The sequence below is a fragment of the Staurois parvus genome, unplaced genomic scaffold (assembly GCF_062004578.1).
Source record: "Staurois parvus isolate SC_StPar_1 unplaced genomic scaffold, SC_StPar_1.0 ptg000344l, whole genome shotgun sequence".
In the NCBI taxonomy this organism is placed as follows: domain Eukaryota; kingdom Metazoa; phylum Chordata; class Amphibia; order Anura; family Ranidae; genus Staurois; species Staurois parvus.
Genome location: NW_028318140.1, coordinates 2,119,908 through 2,141,844, shown reverse-complemented (window position 1 = coordinate 2,141,844; position 21,937 = coordinate 2,119,908). Strand labels below are relative to the sequence as shown.

The 21,937-nt window shown below is 38.4% G+C and overlaps 1 protein-coding gene across 1 annotated transcript in view; it reads left to right on the top strand.

Moving 5' to 3' along the window:
* Positions 1 to 21,937, top strand: part of PRDM5 (PR/SET domain 5) — a 235,284-nt gene that overhangs the window by 206,619 nt on the left and 6,728 nt on the right. The gene's annotated exons all lie outside the window — the stretch shown is intronic.

Genomic DNA, 21,937 nt, shown 5'->3' with positions numbered 1-21,937 from the left:
AATGGGGAGAGGAACCACACTGCTTCTTATCAGCGTGTAGTTCAAATACCTGCATCTCTTATGGTATAGTTTCTGCCTATGGAATGGGCAGCTTGTGCATCTAGTGACTATGGAATGGGCAGCTTGCACATCTGCAAAGGCACTATCAATGCTAAAAGAAATATCCTGCTTTTAGAGGAGCATATGCTCAAGCAAGAATGGGACAACATTCCTCTCCAAAAACTCCAGCAACTGGTCTCCTCAGTTCCTAGATATTTACAGAGTGTTGATAAAAGAAGTGTAGATACTACACCAAGGTAAATGTGCCCCTGTCTCAACTTTTGTGGGTTGTACTCTGCCAGCTTTTTGTTTCCCTGTCCCAACTTTTTTGAGATGTGTTGCTGCCATCAATTTTAAAATTACCTTATTTTTTTCTTAAAATGGTACATTTTCTAAGTTTAAACATTTGATATGTTTTCTATTTTCTACTGTGAATAAAGTATGAGTTTATGAGATTTACAAATCATTGCATTCTGTTTTTATGTAGATTTTACACAGTGTCCCAACTTTATTGATATAGGTGTTGTAGATTAACCACTTGTCAACCACGCTAGTTGAATGACGGCTACAGTGCAGTTGTCCAGTTCTGGGAGGGCATCATATGACGTCCTCTCAGAACGCACTCTCCCGCGCGCCCCCAGGGGCGCACACCCAGCAGTCTCCGTGATTGATGTGTCCTACAGACACAGCTGATCACGTGATGTGGTAAAAGGCCAATCACAGTGGTCTTTTACCTTGTGATCAGCTGTGTCCAGTGACGCAGCAGATCACCAGGTAAATACAGTTGCCGGTTATGGGCTGCACTTTCCTCACGCTGTCACAGTGTGAGGAAAGTACTGCCGAGAACCTGCAATTGTCAGCGAACAGATTGGCATTGATCATCAGGGCACTGCTGATCAGTGCTCTGTTGATCAGTGCTCAGAGGTGTCGTCCACCTGTGCCCAGCAGTGCTGTCCACCTGTGCCCATCAGTGCCAGCCACCTGTACTGATCAGTGCCCATCAGTGCCACCCACCTGCGCCTAGCAGTGCTACCCACCTGCACCCAGCAGTGCCACCCATCTGTGTCCAGCAGTGCCACTCACCTCTGCCCAGGGGTGCCCCCAGCAGTGCCACCCAGCAGTGCTGCCCAGCAGTGCCGTCAGTCAGTGTCCAGCAGTGCTGTCTATCAGTGCAGCCTCATCAATGCACATCAGTGAAGGGGAAAAATGACCTCTTTCCAAAATTTTGTAACAGAAACAGAGAAATACTTTTTTTTTTTAATTTTTACTCTTTTTTTGTTTATAGTGCAAAAAATAAAACACCCAGCTGTGATTAAATACTACCAAAAGAAAACTCTATTTGTGTGAAAAAATTGACAAAAATGTCATATGGTTGCAGTGTTGCATGACCGCACAATTGCTATTCAAAGTGCAACAGCACTGAAAGCTGAAAATTGGCCTGGGCAGAAGGTGGTATAAGTGCCCGGCAGGCAAGTGTTTAAAATTTTACTCATTTTTTTTTCTTCTGTGCTTTGCCAGAAAAATCTATTAAACTGCTAATTTATAATATTAAAGCCATTGTAAACCTTCCCTTTTTCCAGCAAAATAACAAACATGTTATACTTACCTGCTCTGTGCAATGGTTTTGCACAGAGAAGTCCCAATAATCCTCTTCTGGGATCCCCTGCTGGCGCTCCTGGCTCCTCCCCTCCACCAAGAACCCACCATAAGAAGCCTCTTGCTCGCAAGCCAGGCTGTTTGCATCTATTCAGACACACAGCCCAGCTCGGGCCCCAACCCCCGCTCTGCTGCTCAGTGCTCACAGGTTTTGACTGCCAGCAGCAAGAACCAATGATCTCAGCCACGCCTGTGAAAGCTGGGAGAGATCCTGCTGCAGATGTGCACAGCTCTGGATCGAGATCGGGCTCAGGTGAGTAAGGGTGGCTGAGGGGGAAGCTGCATGTAAAAGGTTTTTTACCTTTAATGCAGAGAATACATAAGACTCGGTTCACACCAATGTGTTTTTAGTGCTTTTTGAAAGGACACATTACAGTCCATTTAACATGGTTTCCTATGGGACAGGTTCACCTCTATGATTATTTGAGCTACTGCATTTTTGGAAAGGGTCAGGGACTTTTTAAACACAAACAGCAGTGGGTTTTTTTGCTACAGTAGAGTTCAATGGAGACTCTGCTGAAATGCATGTAGTGCATTTATGCCATGTTTTGTGTACTTATACTGCCCAGCAAAAAAAAAATTCCCCTTTAACAGCACAAAAATGGAAAACCGCAAAACTCGGTAAAACACACTGCAAAACAGACAAAAAGCACAATGCATTGGTGAGAATCAGGCCTTGAGGTGAAAAACCTTTTATCTTTACAACCACTTTAAGGTATTCACACATAAATAAGATTATAACCAATTGTAGCTTTACATCTATTAGCACAATCACATCCTATAACAGACACCTTGATTGGCTGGGTAATTGTTACCCTGCAATAACACTGATGCTGGGATAGTCTGCACAATGCATAGGAATATATGCTCATATGATACAATGAAGGACAGATGATGCATGTACAGCAGGGGTGTTAAACTGGCGGCCCTCCAGCTGTTGCGAAACTACCAGACACCTGTTTTATATCTGCTATTTTTAGACAGATTTATAGCTAGCATATCAATCCACAGACATATTTTATCAGTTTACAGAATTGTATTTGTATTGTTCATACAGCCAGATAAATACTTGATACTATGTTCTTTAGAAAACAGTGGCTTAGTACATCTTCACTGATACTAGTGTTGAGTGCTGTCAGTAAATGGTTGATTTGGCTGAATGGGTTGATTTACTAAAACTGGAGAGTGCAAAATCTGTTGCAGCTGTGCATGGTAGCCAATCAGCTTCTGACTTCAGTTTGTTCAGTTAACCGTTTCCATACCGGGCACTTTTACCCCCTTCCTGCCCAGGCCATTTTTCAGGTTTCAGCGCTCTCACACTTTGAATGACAATTGCGCGGTCATACAACATTGTACCCAAATTAAAATTTTATCATTTTCTTCACACAACTAGAGCTTTCTTTTGGTGGTATTTAATCACCACTGGGGTTTTTATTTTTTGCTAAATTAACAAAAAAAGGCCGAAAATTTTGAAAAAAAAAACACGTTTTTCTTTGTTTCTGTTATAAACCTTTGCAAATAAATAATTGTTCTTCATAAATTTAGGCCAAGATGTATTCTACTACATGTCTTTGGTGAAAAAAACCCAAATTAGGATGTATTTTTTAGTTTGTAGGAAAGTTATAGAGTTCACAAACTATGGTATATATCTGAATATTGATCAATCCTGAAGTTCTGACAGCCAATCTAATTTCTTGAGGTCCAAGAATGTCAGAACAGTACAGATATCCCCCAAATGACCCCTTTTTGCAAAGTAGACAGTCCGACATACTTCATAAGAGGCATGGCGAGTTTTTTTAAGTTGTATTTTTTTGTCAAAATTTTTCGGAAAATGAAAAAATTAAAAAAATTATTTTCACTATTTTTTTTTTACATACTGTCACCAGTGCAGTACAGCATCATCATATAACTGGCATGGCGGTGATCAGGGACACTGACTGGTGACAGTATGAAAAAAAATATATAATTTTTTTAAATTTTTTTTTATTATTTTAAATTTTTTATAAAATTTTTTTTACGATTTTTTTTTTCATATATTTTACTATGACCAAAGTAGTACAATGTTACCATAGTAACATTGTACTACTTTGGGGAAGTGATCAGTATTTGTTTTTTTTTTTTACACAATTTGCTTATAGCAAAAGAATTACTTTGCTATAAGCAAGCATTTACCTGAATGACATCGATTCATTCAGGGGTTGTTTTTTTGTTTTTTTGTGCTTAGCTGTGATTTGGCCACAGCTAATCACATGACACAGCTGGGCTGTGATTAGCCCAGCTTGTGCACGTGATCGCTGTGACCAATCACAGCTACACACACTAGTATACAATGGATGGCATGAATGAAGCCATGCATTGTATACAACTGTCATGTGACCTGCTGTGATTGGTCACAGCAGGTCACATGGTATCGGCAATGGGGCCCGGAACTCTAAGGGATTTTGCACGATGCCATTCAGCCATTGGCCGGGTGGCTAATGGTTAAGCTTTGAGGCAAAAAAAAACCCCAAAAAACTAGATGCTGATTGGTTTCTATGTAGAGCTGCACCAGATTTTGCACTCTCCGGTTTTAGTAAAGCAACCTCAAAGTATATAACATTCTCCCATTACACTTTTACAATGTTGTATGCCCACTAGTTAAACCTTTCGGCTCATCTAAACTTCAATTGCTTAACCTCCCTGGCGGTATTCCTGAGTGTAGCTCGGGGTACAGTTTCAGTACCAAAAGCGGTAACCCTGAGCTACACTCGGGCTTACCATGCTCCAGGATCTGTTCTTCTCTTACCTTGTCCTGCACTCCCGCGATGTCCCTCCTGCAGTGTCCCCTTTAATGTCCTCTGGCGGATGCCGGCATCTGTCTTCTGGGTTTCGTCCCCTGCGACGTCGGGACGTACGGGGATGGAACGGCGGGAAATTTGAAAATGACAAAAAGTGACATTCACTAAATTCACTAAAATAACATAGTAAAACATTACTGTATCAAACCATTTCACATACATTTTGTCCCTAGTGCTGTGTCCTGTGCCCTGCCTGCATTTTGCTGTTCTTTCTACCTGGAAACTGAGAAATGTCCACGGCGTCCAAAAAACATCCCTTTATGTCAAAATCGGTTTTAGACCAGCTAGAGAACAGCGGTAGTAAATTAGAACTACTTGCAGAATTGAGTGATAATGATTCGTGGGGAAATTCGTCATCAGACACTGAAAACAATTTTGCGACTTTGCTCAGTGATGTGCGAACTTGGCGCTATATTTCAAATTTCAGTGTTTTTGGTTTGATTATATTATTGAATTAAATGTATTATTATTTTTTATGATTGTATATTAAATTATAATTTATGATTTCGTGTTTCAAATTTTAACATACCCGGGATCTTTACTAGACTCTTGTTCGGACAGATTTCAGAGAGTTATTCCTAAAAATTACAGGCTTACAATAAAAAAAATACATATTTCCATGCAAAAAAATGTACCGCTTTGGGCACAGAAATATGGACATAATCAGACCGCTAGGGAGGTTAAAGCCTTAAAGTGCCTAATTTCTCTGTTTTAAATTATTTAAAATATGTTTACATTTAGACTGATTTATATTTATCATAAATCCTGCTTTTGACAATAGATTTCAAAATTGGTGCCATACTACTGCAAATGGTATATAACTTATGTTAGCTTATTGGAAGGCTTTTGGACTCACCCAGTGCAATGATATATGTTTTTCACTGGGATTTTCAAGTGGGATGCACAAACGCTCCAGGAGCAAGTATTTATGCTTAAGTTGAGATCATAATAGGATATAGTAATTAGTCATTAGTGCAGTTTTGAGTTATCATTCCTGAGCTGAATAATACCCACCTGAAAATATTATAGATAATGCCAAATGTAAATTGATAACTGCAATGTGTTATGGTCCATTCTAATTTTAACCTGTAAAGTAGTATGAAAATGAAGAGCTTAGTAGAGAAAGGGAAGAGCCTAACAGAGATATGTGAATAATATAAAAAAAAATCATATGTCCTGGCAATATGCCCAATATGACCATGATATGATATACCAGGTTTAATATGATAGTATTTGCTATGATAGTATCCTGTTTTTTGTGTATCTTTCTGCTTTCTTGAACAGTTTTTATAGTAAATGAAAATGAAAAAAAATAGTTTTCCCCACTAAAGATACTAGCCCAATGGATTTGTTGCGAGTTCTCCATAACTCTGGAACCCGGAGTACTATCCTGAGGCAGCTATTAGTACGGTAGGGAGCATACATGCTAGTCGCCTCTATCTATAGGATCACCAGCTAGATAATTCTGCTGTTGCTGTCTAGAATCTCTAGGAAGAAGGAACAGTAGTACCTTGGTGTTTTACTTTTTTTTTTTTAAATCAAAAATAGCTATTAATCAGATTGAATTCTGAACTTGGTGGATTGATAAATTTGGATTTGTTTCTAATATTTAGTGTATTGTGAATAGTACTCTCATTGTATTTTTAAAAGTGTGCCTATCATTAATTTAGACATGAGATCTCTTGAAGCAATTAATGAGTCAGTGGTTCTCCCGGGACATCAGAGTTTAATAAGCAGAAAGGGAGTCTTGTTTGTGCATTTAATACTTTTCACACATACCTATAAAAATGTGACCCCCATTAACTTCTAGAAACTATGATCTGTAGCACTTACTCACAGGTACCAGCAGGGGTTGTCTCACCTACTGTGCAGTGTTAATAGAAAGCAGCACTGGCTAACTTAGGCATTTCTTTGTTATTTTCTGTCAGGCATAACAATGCATATGGCCAGATGCCCACTGATCACTGTTCAACAAATTTTTATTTTTTGCCAGTTTTGTAAACAAAAGGATCCATTTCTTAATGAATTTCACATTCTGAGTTCAAATATAACAATGAAATTTGTCAATTGGCTCTAGTTTTTCTGTAAACGGAAAGTTTTCTACTATAGGCGTAATGACTACATAATGCACAATAATTATATAGATAGATGTCTTTCCACAAATATAAAGCAAGTGATATTGACTACATAACAAAGCCTAAATGGCATAATATATTGCATAGGATTACCAAGAAAAATTATAGCCATAAGCTAAGTTGAATCATTTTAATACTTAGGATTCTCACTAGTTTTGTCTTCAGTTTGTGTCGGTTTTGCTTCTCTTGGCTTTTCTCTTGTATTCGAGGAAAGGGCTATCTCTTACAACTGCACGTGACTACACGCTTCAGGTTCTTCCTCACTTGACTCAACCACGAAGGATTCTGGTGCTTTAGGAATTGGTAGCCCCTCTCCATGAGGAACTGGACGTATTGCCGATGGAATATTTGGATAGTGCACAGATAACTTTTTCTTCTTATTTAGCCCTTTTACAATTGGAGGCACCATACAAAAGTAACAATTACTAACATGATCTGTTGGCTCTCTCCAAATCATTGGCACAGCGAAAGGCATAGATGCCTTTTTTCCATTCAACCATTGCTCCAGTGCCGTCCCACAAGAATTGCAGCATATATGTGGTGCCCAGCTCTTGTCCTGGTCTCCTATCTTGCAGCCAAAATACAAGTTGTAGGCTTTCTTAATCATTCCTGTTATCCTCCTTTTTTGTGAGATAAAAGTTATTTCACCGCAGATATAGCAGAAATTATCTGCTTTATTCACACAAGTTCGAGGCATTACTGAGTAGCCTATATAAGCATAAAACGAAATGTAAAGACGCTGTCGAACTACAATCAGCTACAGATACTGCAGCTTTTATGCAGTGAAGTGATGCAATTAAAGGCTAATATTGCATCATCTCAGTATACATGCAATTTTCTATTGGTCACCAGTATCAAGTGCGCAATATGCAGCTGAAGTTGCATCATAATTTTGAATGGCTTACGTCATTAGATGGGTGAATATATCATGGAAACTAGAGCCAATCAACATTTTTTAGGGTCATTTTCGTTTTCAGCACCCCAAAATTATGTAAGATTAGCTAATTTTATGCCCAAAACTTTTTACCTGTTGAACAGTGGCAGGTATGGGTTTGTCATATGAATAGTTTAATGTCTTAATGTAATTTTTCTAAAATACCTGGTACTGCAGTTGTTTGACATTACCCATAAAGGAAAGAAAAAAATGACAGATTCAGATTATACAGTATATCTACATAAGTACATCCTGTTGCTGGTAACTGTGTACTTTTACCACCTGTGTGCACACTCCATACTTAAAAGTGTTAATTCAATGTGTATGTACATAAGTAGGTCTGTAAAGGACCTTATAGCAAAACACTAATTTCAGCAACCTTTAAAGGAAAAAACGATTTGCCAAGTCTGCTCTTTGTTATCCCACTATACAGTTGAGTAAGCCAGCACCCTTCTTTTGTTTGTTCCAGGGAACATAGTATTTTTTAATCACACTGCATTTCGATTTCACACAGAATCCTTCCCTGTTTATGTCTGCTGATTACAGGAAGGCACAGTAAAAGCCTGAAATGTACAGGCTTATGTTATGCTAGATTACTGGTAATGTTTATCCTGACTAGAGTTCCTCCTCTGTTAAGGGGAGTTAATGGCATAGGATGCCATTAAAAAGCTCAAATGTAGGCTACTTTGCATACCTGTTGTATTATGTCTTCTTTTTCCTCTGTATCATACAGTATTTATTTATTTCAGGTACTTATATAGCGCTGTCAATTTATTCAGCGCTTTACATATATATTGTACATTCACATCAGTCCCTAACCCTCAAGGGGTGTACAATCTAAGGTCCCCAACTTACATTCATACATGCACATACTAGGACCAATTTAGACAGAAGCCATTTACCTACCAGCATGTCTTTGAAGTGTGGGAGGAAACCAGCATGCCTGGCAAAAGCCCACGCAGGCACAGGGCAGGGAGAACATGCAAACTCCAGGCAGGTGGTGCCTGGAGGCAGGCCAGGCAGCCACTGTGCTGCCCCGTACATTTTTCAAGGAATACCATGGGTCTAACAACGAGAATAGGTATAAGCAGTTCAATTAACAAATTCAGTAAATCTTGAATGTTTTTTATTGGCCGAAACTATATTCAGCAGACTTGTCCCTTCCAGTATAAATGTAGTTAATCATGATCGCCTGGATTCCTTTATGATTGGTAATGCTATAATACATGTCATCCTCCATGATTTTATATTGTTTCTCATTGGCAGGAGTGCCATACCTAATGGTTTTCTAGCAAATTTTCCTGATTAATTTCTAGTTACTTGGCTGTAAGATGGCTTAAAGGGTAACTCCACTTTCATGGGGAAAAAGGCAAATAAAAAAAAAATAATATAGCATGTACAATTGTGACACAAGTCATATTGTAATTGAATGTTATTAAAAATTAACCTTTTCAATCTGAAGCAGTAATTTTCCATGGAATGCAATGCAATATGGCAATCTGAAGGCTTTCTGTACACAGACGATGCACAGAACGCCCCCAAAAAATGTCTATTCCTGCTTGTGTGATTGGCTTACTGATTTTCCCAGAAGTCTGCACTAAGATACAAGTGACATCCCCTGCAACAAAAATTTAATTTTTGGTGAAATACTACTAAAGGGAAATCACATCTAAAGCGATGCCAACCCTACCAATTTCCTAACTAGAGTCCTGCAAATGCAGCAGCTAATTGATAATTATAAAAGCACTTCCATGCAGGTTCACTCTGCATGTGTACACTGACAGACAAACAACTATTTCTTCAGAATAATAAACAGTAGATATCTGCAACAAAGTTTGTTTAAAAAAATCCTTGCAATGTACATAGATCACCCAGAGGGGAATGTTTTTTTTTTTCACAAAAGTGGAGTTACTCTTTAAGTAAGTAGACTGCTATTTACTATGTTTTTGCAAGATTTTCTCTTTTAGTTTATCCAAAAGTTCTAATTTAAGTAGCGTTATTAATAAAAATGTTGAAACAAAAAAAAACTTGATTATCTTATTGATATATAATGGCACACATAGTGTTGCCCTTACACAGGATGGAAGGTCTTCGTACTTGCACTTCATCACCAAGTTTGCTCTTCATCCTTAATTTGACAACAGCATTCATCTTTATGATGAACTCAGGTTTCCGTAAGGCATGGCAGTTGAAAATTCGGGCCTGCACATCTGGAAATTTAAAATGCAGATACCTCTGTTTTTTATAGTAATGAACAAAAAAAAAATCTATAGACAGTCACTAACAGCTCTCAAAACCCAGCCAGGAATATAGTCATAAGGATCTTGGATCTACCAACCTTCCTGAGGGCACCCTAAAGGAAGCTCCCATACATGGTTGTTATAGCTGTGGAGGCTTTCAAAGCACATCATGGATCATCAGTTTGCACCTAAAGCCTTTTTATGTATAGAAAAGTAACATGCAAAGCAACTAGTTTTGGACAGCAGGGTTGCAACTTGGTTTTAATCAAGCCTGTGGGCCCAGCAAGATTGCACTCAATTGCTACCCCTACAGCTCCATTCGTGGTTCTTACTTCAACTGTGTCTATAGTTGTCTAAATATTGTAAAGTGTTTCATTTATGTAGCACTAACAAAGTGTTCTGTGTTTTGATGTTTGCTGCACAGAGACTTGAAAGGTAGTGATGAATACATATTAGGGATTTTGTAAATAACGCTTAGGTTTCCAAGATTCTGGCAACAGAAGGAAATGTTCCATCTACTTTGTGTTAAAAAAAATATAAATTAATACATACTTAAATATCTGGTTTGTCGGCTGAGGTAAATAGCTAACTGAATAAGCTATGTGAATGTTTACTTAGGAAGTGCATTTGCAAGAGTATATTCCACACCTTTCACCACTCATATCAACACTAAATCTCAGCTGTGTGCTGCTGTTATTTTAATAGATGTCTTATCTATGCAAAAATGTTTGGGATTTTGAAAGTGTTTTCGTTACAGTACAGAATATTCAGTACAGGTCCTTGTTCACAGTATTCATAAATAAGGGAAGCATCTTTTTTTTTCTTATCAGCATTTGTTGTTTATTTGAAATTCTGCCACAACACACATTGATGGATTCTTAATGGATTTTTATTTAGATGTATTCCATGGGGTTAATTCAGTGAATTATAACATCTGACTCTTTTGCTAAAGCTAATGACGATATAAAATTTCTGGGCAGAAAAAAGTGGATTGAGCTAGTGCTGAAGAAGCACTTAAAAATAACAGTTTTGCTTTGTGCAAAATACAATTTTTCTTCTTTTTATCTAGGTAAATCTGAAATATTGCATACCGACATATACAGCCATCTGATGGAGCTCCAGGCTTCCATTTATATATTTACCATCTTCCCCTCCTGTTACATAATCAAGCATTGAAATAGTTTTTCCCCTAAATACCTTTTTAACAGGACCCAGCCCAACACTTCCAGCTTTCTGCTTAAGTGAGAATAACATCGCTCCAGCCCATAGCTTCATGGTATACTGATATCATATAATCCAGGAGGCTTCATGACATCTCCTGAAAATTGGGCATTTGCCCGGCAATCTCGAGCACATGCACTGCCATGGGTTTTCAGGAGCTGCCTGCAAGGGAAGAGATGGCAAGCCCCCTGATAACATCAGAGGAGAAGATGGCATTGTGGGACCCCTAGCGAATGTCTGTGGAGCAGTGGGTTACACCAAACAATACTGGATTTGCTGGGCAGTCAAGGTAAGAAGGAAAGAAAAAATGTAAAGGGGAATGAAATTCCTCTTTAACCTTAAAGTGGTTCTAAAGGCTCAGGATTTTTTACCTTCATGCATTGTAGTGTGTAGCTCCTCCAATACTTACCTGAGGCAGCAGCAGGACCAAGACTTTATTATCACTTTAACTTTAGGCACGTAACCTAAAGTCAGGGCAGAATGTCAACCCCCTGTTTTCTCTTCTCTGCATACTGTGTTCCAACAGGACTATGCCGAGTTTCAGTCTGAGAAAGGAGGCAGCTTGTGCCCTGCTTTCTCTTCAGAAAACCCATAATGCTGTATCAATTATGTGTTATGGAAGATGTCTGTATTAAATATTTATACATAAAAGATTTTACAGGCATTGTAAGAAAAAAAGAAATTAAACATCAATATTGTGGGGGCCAGGATGTGAGTTGAGCTCTGCTCCAATCCCTACCTTCTTCCATCCTGCATCTCAATAGCCTGCCGAGCGGTGAAATCTGTGCTGGCAGCCTGATATGCTTGACTCATCTTCATATTGTCCAGTAAGTGTAAAGCTGTTCGGTCTTCAGTGAGTATCCCCCACTCCTCTCTAGCAGTGGCCATCTTGGACACGCGGTCTCCCTGTCTGGCAGTGTCAGCCAGAACACAAGCACTCCCTGGAGGCATGGTGGAAGCTGGAACATCATTGGCAGGCCTCCTGGCAGCCATTATCTCCTGCAAAGAGACTCTTACCATCAAGAATAACTCCCTATAAACTGACATAATCTTCAATAGACATGAAATGGAGAAATAACGCTGAGGGCACTGGCAAACTATAGAGACCGTGACATGATTCTAGAAACTGCTAGGGATTCACAGGAGCTTATGAAAATGCTAAGATCTCCTTATTTCCAGATTATTCTTCAGAAATGCAACAACACAGACACTCCAATGAAATCCACAAACCTCTCCATGACCAAGGGCTTAAATATAGCCTAATGTTTCCCAGTCAGCTGTGATTCCTGGATAGAGACCTTGTTCATATCTTTGGCGCTCCAGCTGTAAGCTGGTTAGACAGCCGTTGACTTGTTTTCCCTATTCTTCATCCAATGGCTTAAGCCGGTCCTGTCCGGATCTTCTTCACAGCAAGTAGTTCAACTTCCTTACATTTTTACGTTCCAGGCGGAGTCCGGTTAATTTCCACCGACTGTATCCTGCTCTACAACATTGCTTTCTAAACCACTCTGAGTATTTAATTTGGCCTTTTTTTTCTCTTTGTAGTGTTTGCCCTCTTTTTTTCTCTCTCTTTTGTGACCTACTGTATCTTGGCCACTTGTGCCTGGGACAAAGGTACACTCAACTGTCAGGAGTTTCCACGCAGCAATCTGTTCCTATAGTTACACTCTTTTGGATCTGTGCTCCATAGTTTTTGTTTTGGGACAAGGCCTTCACATGCCAATAGTTCTTTACACTGCTCAGTGATTGGGTAGGGTGTTTTTGAACTTTAGGGATGTTTAAGTTTTTCTGTTTAGTTATATTAGTATGTTAAGTTGTGCACTTTTTGCTGCCCCTCAGGCTCTCCCCAGCTATGACTCATTTCATTGCCCCTTTTTGGCTCCTTCTTACTATTCATGAAAAGTCATCTTATGTGTTTTTTGAATGTAGAAGTTACATTTTCAAAATTTTAAAATATATAGCCATTATAGGTAAATATCAATTAATCTGTCTGCTATAGTCAGTCCAATTTGTGATTGGTGAATTGCAAATGTTTGTTTTTATTTCTTCTTTTTATTTACTAAAGCACTTCACACGTTTTTGATGTGGACCATCATTAAAGTTAGGTGTGCTTTTTACACCTGCCCCTCCTCTTTGCTGTACAAAAAGTTTAAAAAAAAAAACCAAAGAAAATGAGATGTGTACTTATATTTCCCCTGCTTCTGTCTGATGACATCACCCTCCTTCCAGCAAGATTTAGGAAAGGTAGAGTACTCTATATCTCGCTGTGAAGATTCTCCCAGCAGTGTGCTGCAGCATCTTCTGATGAGATTTGGAGTACTTAGCATTCCTTTAGATCTCATCAGATAATGCTGACTTCACCACAGGAGCTGAAGGAAAGGTGAGTTTAATATCTTTTTTCCACCTACAGGTATTTTTCATAACTTCATTTATAGTGTTTCAGTAAGGGGTAGCAAAGTTAAACAGCATGTAGTGCTAGGTCAGCAAAAAGGCTGAGTAAAGGTAAATAGCTAAATACATTTATGAGAGCTGTTTTATATTTCAGAGAATGTGTTTTCTTGTCCATCCTGTCCTGAGATTTACACAGCTCTGTCCCACAGCACAGCCATGTCAAACATAGCTGGGGACCTGATGTTTCTCAGCTGCAGATTTACTTTCACATACAGGTCCCTTCTCTACACTGACTGGATAGTAAAAGGAGAACCAGCACACTGAAGATACAAATAATGATCCACCTGCGCTCCACTGGTGCTAATATAAACAATATACGTGTAATGAAAGCTGCTACCACCTCTATCTATACCCAAAGATACCCAATATGAATGTGTAAATGGTGAAGCGCTAACCAAAATCCAATATCTCACATGAAATAACATAAATCATATACCACAAATATACTGATATTCTAATTAGTGCTCACTAATAAAAATAAGCGGTAAAGTGCAAATAAGTAGGTCCTATGGTGACCTAAGATCTATGATCTGAGTAGTGTCAATAAAAACTCTTATTAAAGTGACAATAAATAAGAATGACAATAAATAAAAATGTCACACTAATCCGAATGTGATAGGTGCTGCAAATACAATGAACATAAGTAACTATAAATATAGTGCTAAATACCGCACACTACATCATAGTGCCAAGTGCTGAATATACAGAGGTATATAAGCAATGTGATGAAAAAAGTCCACAATATGTGCAGACAATCGTGCAAAAACAATGTACAAAAAAACAATAATGGTGCTTCAATTCTCCACTCCAAAATCAATGCGTGCTTGTGTGACACACTAGTGTATCACTATCCCCAAGTGGCTAGAGTGGCTCCTCACCTCCTTGAGGCGACCCTTAAGGGCCACAACACTTTGAGTAATAAGTGCTCAACAGCACTGAAGATCTCATCTCCCATGGTTCCACCTCAGCATCCACTGACAGATCGATTCCCCTCAGATGACAGTCACAATGACAGGATGTTTATAAGGCCATAGAAAGGTAGACAAAAAAATCCTCCATAGTGTAATATGATTTTATTCATATAGTGGATAAATCAGCAAAAAGGGACACTCACATTTGTGCAGGTACAATCTGGCATTTTTCCCATGTACTGTGGGTGTACTGCAGGTCCCTGGGTGTCCAAAGATGGCGTCTACCGGAAGTGCGTAACCGGAAATAAGTCCCCGCGCTCTACACGTTACTCCACGATATGACGTGGCTTCTTCAGGATCCTGATCCTGAATGGAGAAAAAAGGGAAATTTCTTCAATGTGGACAGAGAAAAAATGGATTCAATTCATTTTTTTCCTCAACATTCTACAAACAATACCCCATAATGACAATGTGAAGAAGTTTGTTTTGAATTCTTTGCACTTTATTAAAAATAAAAAAAACACATGCACATAAGAATTCACAGCCTTTCCTGTGACACTCAAAATTGAGCTCTGGTGCATCCTGTTCCCACTGATCATCCTTGAGATGTTTCCACAACTTGATTGAAGTCCACCTGTGGGAAATTCAGTTGATTGAACATGATTAGCAAAGGCATAAACCTGTCTAAATAAGGTCCCACAATTAACAGTGCATGTCATAGCACAAACCAAGCCAAGAAGTCCAAGGAATTGTCCGTAGACCTCTGAGACAGGATTGTATTGAGGCACAGATCTGGGGAAGGGTAGAGAAAAATGTCTGCAGCATTGAAGGTCCCTTCGAGCACAATGGCCTCAATCATCCGTAAATGTAAAACGTTTGGAACCACCAGGAATCCTCCTGTAGCGGGCCTCCAGCCAAAATGAGCAATCGAGGAAGAAGGGCCTTAGCCAGGGAGGTAACCAAGCACCCGATGGTCACTCTGAAAGAGCTCCAGCGTTTCTCTGTGGAGAGAGGAGAACTTTCCAGAATAACAACCATCTCTGCAGCACTCCACCAATCAGGCCTGTATGGCAGAATGGCCAGACAGAAACCACTCCTCAGTAAAAGGCAAATGGCAGCCCGCCTGGAGTTTTCCAAATGGCACCTGAGGGACTCTCAGACCATGAGAAACAAAACTCTCTGGTCTGATGAAACAAAGATCGAACTCTTTGGCCTGAATGCTAAGCGTCATGTCTGGAGGAAACCAGGCACCGCTCACCACCTGGTCAATACTATCCCTACAGTGAAGCATGGTGGTGGCAGCATCATGTTGTGGGGATGTTTTTCAGCGGCAGGAACTGGGAGACTAGTTGGGATCGAAGGAAAGATGAATGCAGCAATGTACAGAGGCATCCTTGATGAAAACCTGTTCCAGAGCGCTCTGGACCTTAGACTGGGGTGACGGTTCATCTTTCAACAGGACAACGACCCTAAGCACACAGCACACATAACAAAGGAGTGATCCAGCCAGAGCCCAGACTTAAACCCGATTGAACATCTCTGGTGAGATCTGAAAATGGCTGTGCACCAATGCTCTCCATCCAACCTGATGGAGCTTGAGAGGTACTGCAAAGAAGAATGGGATAAATTGCCCAAAAATAGGTGTGCCAAGCTTGTAGCATCATACTCAAAATGACTTGAGGCTGTAATTGGTGCTAAAGGTGCTTCAACAAAGTATTGAGCAAAGGCTGTGAATACTTATGTAGATGTGTTTTTTTTTTTTTTTTTTTAATAAATTGCAAAGATTTCAAAACTAACTTCTTTCACATTGTCATTATGGGGTATTGTTTGTAGAATGTTGAGGAAAAAAATGAATGTAATCCATTTTGGAATAAGGCTGTAACATAACAAAATATGGCAAAAGTTAAGCGCTGTGAATACTTTCTGGATGCACTCTATATATGTTCATTTATATAGAATAATTCATTCAGTGAGTTTGACTAGTAATGCTTCAGGGATTTATAAGACATGGGACTGATATACTTTATACATGCAAATGTATGCAAGAAAATTGTTAAATTGCACAGATCTGAATGACTTGAAAGTTGACTTTAGGCAAATTTCCTGCCGAATTTGCTATTTGATGAGAGAAAGTGAAAGTCAGTTCATTGCAGGTTCATTCCTACTTTTACAAAGTCAAGCTATTCTGCCTTAGCAATCCAGTCTATAGGTGTGTAGTAAAAGTGGAAATGTACCATCACTGAAGTAAAAAGAATCCACGTGCCTTCTTCAACAGTCAGTTATGGGCAAGGGAGGTTTCCTTTCAGCTTGACCATGATTGAAGATGCACACAAATTAACACTTAACATGTTAGTATTTGGACATCAATTCCAAAACATTATGGAGCTGATTTACTACTACTATTACACGGACACTTCCTTTTTATCACCTGTTTGATGATGACCCTTGTAAAACATTTACTAAAGGCAAATAGGCTGTTCACTTTGTAAGGGAACTTTCCCTTTGTAAAGGAATCCCCCTTCACTTAAGCCGGCCATAGATGGTTTGAATCTTGGCCGGTTCAGCAGGGGCCAGTCGAGATTCGAATCATCTATGGTCAGGCTGCTTGTACCCAATTCTCCCCCGGGAGAACACAATAGCTCTGCAGGAGGGATTCCCCCATCAACACCATAGTTGCAGGAAAGAAAATTGAATCATATATGGCTTGCCTTAACAGATATAGTGAATATTTAATTTGCAAAGAATACCCAATTGCATGCAAAGGTAATAAAAAAACAGTATTTTGCTTTTACATGATTGGATGATAGAGGGCAACAGTGCTTCATCTTATCCATAGCTAAGGAAAAATTCCTTTGCAAACAGCTTATTTGCCTTTAGTAAATCAACACCATTGTTTCGCAAAGGTCATCATCAAACATGTGATAAAAACGCTGTGTCCATATAATAGTTGTAGATTTATAAACATCTAGGTTTAATGGTTGTTGCTTGTATGATTACATAAATAACTATGCAAAGTTTCATTGATGTATATATTACTTCTATCAGTACTCATGTATGTTCAGCTATCTCATTGTATAGCATTGGTTTAAATAAATCAAGAGTATATTTTCCAAGAGTTATTTTACACATTTTAGAACTATGACATGTACATGTAGACAGGCAGTTGAAATTTTTTTGTACAAAGTTACAGTATTTTAGTGTATTTTACAGAATGAAATATATGAATGTGTTCACTTTCATGATATAAGGCTGCAGCAGTTGACTATCTTAAAAGTAATTAATTTTATTAAAGTACTAAAATTTTTGTAATACAAGTAATGGATTGCTCATCTTAAGCAGGCTTTGGGGCTCTGTATACTGGATTACAGGTTGCCTTCCTCTCTTTTTGCAGTTATGGGTAGAAGAGTCTAGGAATCAGAAGATGTTTTTTCTTTTTATACTTACATATTGACAGCTGTGTAATAAAAGTGAGCCTGGTAAAGATTTCCCTTAAGTTTAAATGTAGCATCAAGTGCTCAGATATTGTATGAATAGATTAAGCAATGACTGGTAGCTTGCATATGGCATTATATAGAATTATAATTCTATTTATTCTGTTTAATTTCTTACATTCCATCTTTCCACAGAAAAGTTGATATCATGAATTGATTGTGTTATCTTCTGAAAGTTGCAGCATAGCACTTGTAATATTTATTCCTTATTAAGATACAGTATCTCACAGAAGTGAGTACACCCCTCACATTTTTGTAAATATTTTATTCTATCTTTTCATGTGACAACACTGAAGAAATGGCACTTTGCTACAATGTAAAGTAGTGAGTGTACAGCTTGTATAACAGTGTAAATTTGCTGTCCCCAACACACAGCCATTAATGTCTAAACCGCTGGCAACAAAAGTGAGTACAACCCTAAGTGAAAATGTCCAAGTTAGGCCCAATTAGCCATTTTCCCTCCCCTGTGTCATGCGATGGGGAGCAGGTGTGTTAAATTTGGAAATGTGAGGGGTGTACTCTTTTCGGTGAGATACTGTATATTTTACAGATATTTCATGGTGTTTTCTTGTCAAGAGTGGTATTGTAGAGGACAGCATCCCATCTGTATAAGTCCAGAGTGTTGCAGAGGAAAAAAGCTTTAACCCCTCTAGGGATATAGAGATCAGTATGGAAACATAAACCAGTTGTAAGGGAATGTGTTACATTTAAATACATTTAAAATGGAAAAGGATACTACATGCTACATGCTGACATCAAAATGATAGATGTAAGTCTAATATTGTTGGGCCTAGACAAACCAAGCATATTTTTAAATTGATATTATAGCGTAATTTAATGCCAGAAGAGGCATACTATGCCTGAAAAATAATGAGCATAAATCTGAATCACTGAGGTAGTAAGTGAAAATATTCAAACCATGGTATCTTACAATTTATCACAAAATGGGTTTATTCAGTTAGCAATATGAAATTGTAATGATGCAGACCATAATTATTTGCTGTGGGATGCTGTACTTTGCACATTGTCAATGCTATTTACAGTGTCTTACTGAATAAGCCTGTACATATCATAGGTTTAGATGATGAAATATACATATTCTGACAAGAAGTGTTTGTAATACAGATTTGCATATTCACTAAAACTTTTAAACAAAGTGCTAATAAAAAAATAAGAATCTAGCTGGAGTAAATTATACTCAGATATGTAATATTATTTTTATTAAGTCAGTTTTATTAAAATGCTAGTTCTCTTCCAGCCATGATGATCCTTTAGGTTTTATTTTTTTAATTTGTAGATGCTGAAGGTAAAATTCTAGGTTGGCGAATCAGACAGTTTTGAGGTCTTGGTTCACACTGGATCCGTCTTTGAAATCGTGCAACTTCACATGTCAGTGCGATTTCAGGTACGGCTTGGATGACATCTGTGTAAGTTCATGCACAGATGTCTATGCAAGGCGCACCTGATGTCACAAAAAGTAGTACAGTAATTTTTTCTTTTAAATGGTGCAGCACCAGAAAGTCAGAGTTTCACCGGTGTGAACCAGGGCTTAGGATCAACCTAACGCGGGCATCTGGTAGGATCACACTATTATAACTTAATTCGTCAGAATTATAGAACATACCATAGAGTGGAATTTATCATTTTTGCCTGGAACCTGCCACTTCTAATTACAGGAAGTCCAAATTTGTAGATGCAGTGAATCCTCAGAGTAGATGCAGAAGTCCTTAGAATACCACCAGGTTTCCAAAATATGTTAAAGCCAAACACTTTTTTTGCCATTTCTTTGCAGTTTTGGACACACTTTTGTACAGAATACTGTTTTGGGAAATTATATTGAATCTGAATGTTCACAGCATCCCTATCTGATGTGATCCACATAATTAAAACAGTGGGAGGTGGACAAGATCTGCTAAACTCAAGTGATTAGATTTGCCTATCTCACTCAGATCTGTGAGTACAAAAGAGATAAGGTAGAGCTTTGCTATTTTCCCCTTTACATAGAAATAGGTTGATCACTCAGCTTGCACCGAATCATAATTGAGCACCACATATAAAAAGTGTTCGCCTTCTTCTCTTTCTGAAGTTTTATACAGTGATCCCTCGTTTTTCGCTGTTAATGGGGACCAGAACCTTCCGCGAAAGCTGAAAAACCGCGAAGTAGTATTTGCCCCTAGGAATTTTTGTGTATGCGGGTACTGTACAAGAATGTTTTAAATATATAAACAGTATTCATACTTTACTCATTTAAGACAAAAATTACAACAGTACTGTACAGTATGGTATTTACTTAAACGTGTCAGTGCTAATTACAATAGGGTTAATTACAAAACCTTATACAGTAATAAACATTAATCAACATTGCTTTCTGAGAGAGGCGAAGAGTCTTGTGTTGGTGGTGGAGGAGAGGCTCTCACTTGACTCGGAGACTCAAGATACAACAAGGGAAGATGCTAAGTGAGGCTGCAATGATGCGCAGACAATCAACTCACAGGGATAAATCCACTCGTACTCTTATTGGTCGATGTCACACCGGAAACCAATCACGCGCCTTTATGAAAGCCCGTGGTATGTACAGTACTCTGAGTCAACTCATCTCTTTGGTTGACATGCAGGGATCCTTCTCTCTCGCGTATCAACATGAAACAACGCTCCTTTCCACAATGTGGCTGCTGACCCGCGAAGTACTGAAGCCGCAAAACATGAAGCGCGAAGTGGCGAGGGAACACTGTATTCCAAAGTGTATGACCAGTTTTTAACAAACTGCAGATAACCAGTAACACAGCACCACCTTAGACCATATAACACTCCACACACATCTCTCAATGATCCTTGCTTACAACTTACTACATGTATTTACTACCTTCCTAGGAATTTGTATAATGCTATAGAATTACACTGCATACTATGTAGGATTATGTAATTTAACTGTATTTTCCTTCAGTTTTCAATAAAGAAGAATATTTATTTCCCTTTTTCCTCACGTTTCAGGAAATTATTCTAATCTTTTTTAAATGCTTCCTATGTATATTTTGACTTCCTTTGAGATGATGGACAATGAGCTGACATAAGGAAGACAAATGAGGTGGCAAGACACTGGTGTGGATTGCTGCACTTTTATTATGATAATCTGTGTTTGTACTGTGATAACATGTCTATATCAGAACCTTTTGTCCTTAGTTTTGTCTTAAGAAAGAGGAAGCAGCTAAAGTAAGAATGCTTGATAGAGCATTTACCGTTGCATTGGAGCAGTTTGTACAAGTTTGTGCTATTTTATTAGGTAACATTTTCATTGAGAAATAAAACACAATACTTATCTGTAAAAAAAAAGAAATAAAACACTACTAAGGGATAAAGATCTGCTTGCTTGCTTCTGTGCTTCAGACACTGAGATAAACTATGGGGTCAATTTACTAAAACTGGAGAGTGCATCTGGTGCAGCTCTGCATAGAAATCAATCAGCTTCCAGTTTTTTTTTCATCAAAGCTTAGTTGAACAAGCTGAAGTTATAAGTTGATTGGCTACCATGCACAGCTGCACCAAATTTTGCAATGTGCAGTTTTAGTAAATCATCCGCTATGTCTATCTTAAATCTTTCTGTACATTTAAGAGAGAAAATGAGAAAATACAAGAGCAGAGGATATGAATTCTGGGAAATCCCCATGTCTACTAATGCAATACTGTTGCCCTGGTTGCAGCAAAGGAGAGATTTGATTTTGTTTCACACACACAAAAAATAATATATATTTATTTATTTGTTTTTATGCAACTTTTTTTTAGTGAACGCATCATTGGGCTTGTGTAATGTGAACAAAGTTTGAAAAGCAAATTATTAAATATCCACGTGTTGCTGCTAATAGAGGGTGGACTATTGAAAATTAATTTCTGGCTGTTTGCTCTAAGTTACTGCACATTGCTTTGATTTTACATCTTATGTACGAGCCTATATTCGTACCAAAGATACAAAATACCTGGTGCAACAGGGCAACTTTAATCATGTGACAATACAGTGTCTGGAATCT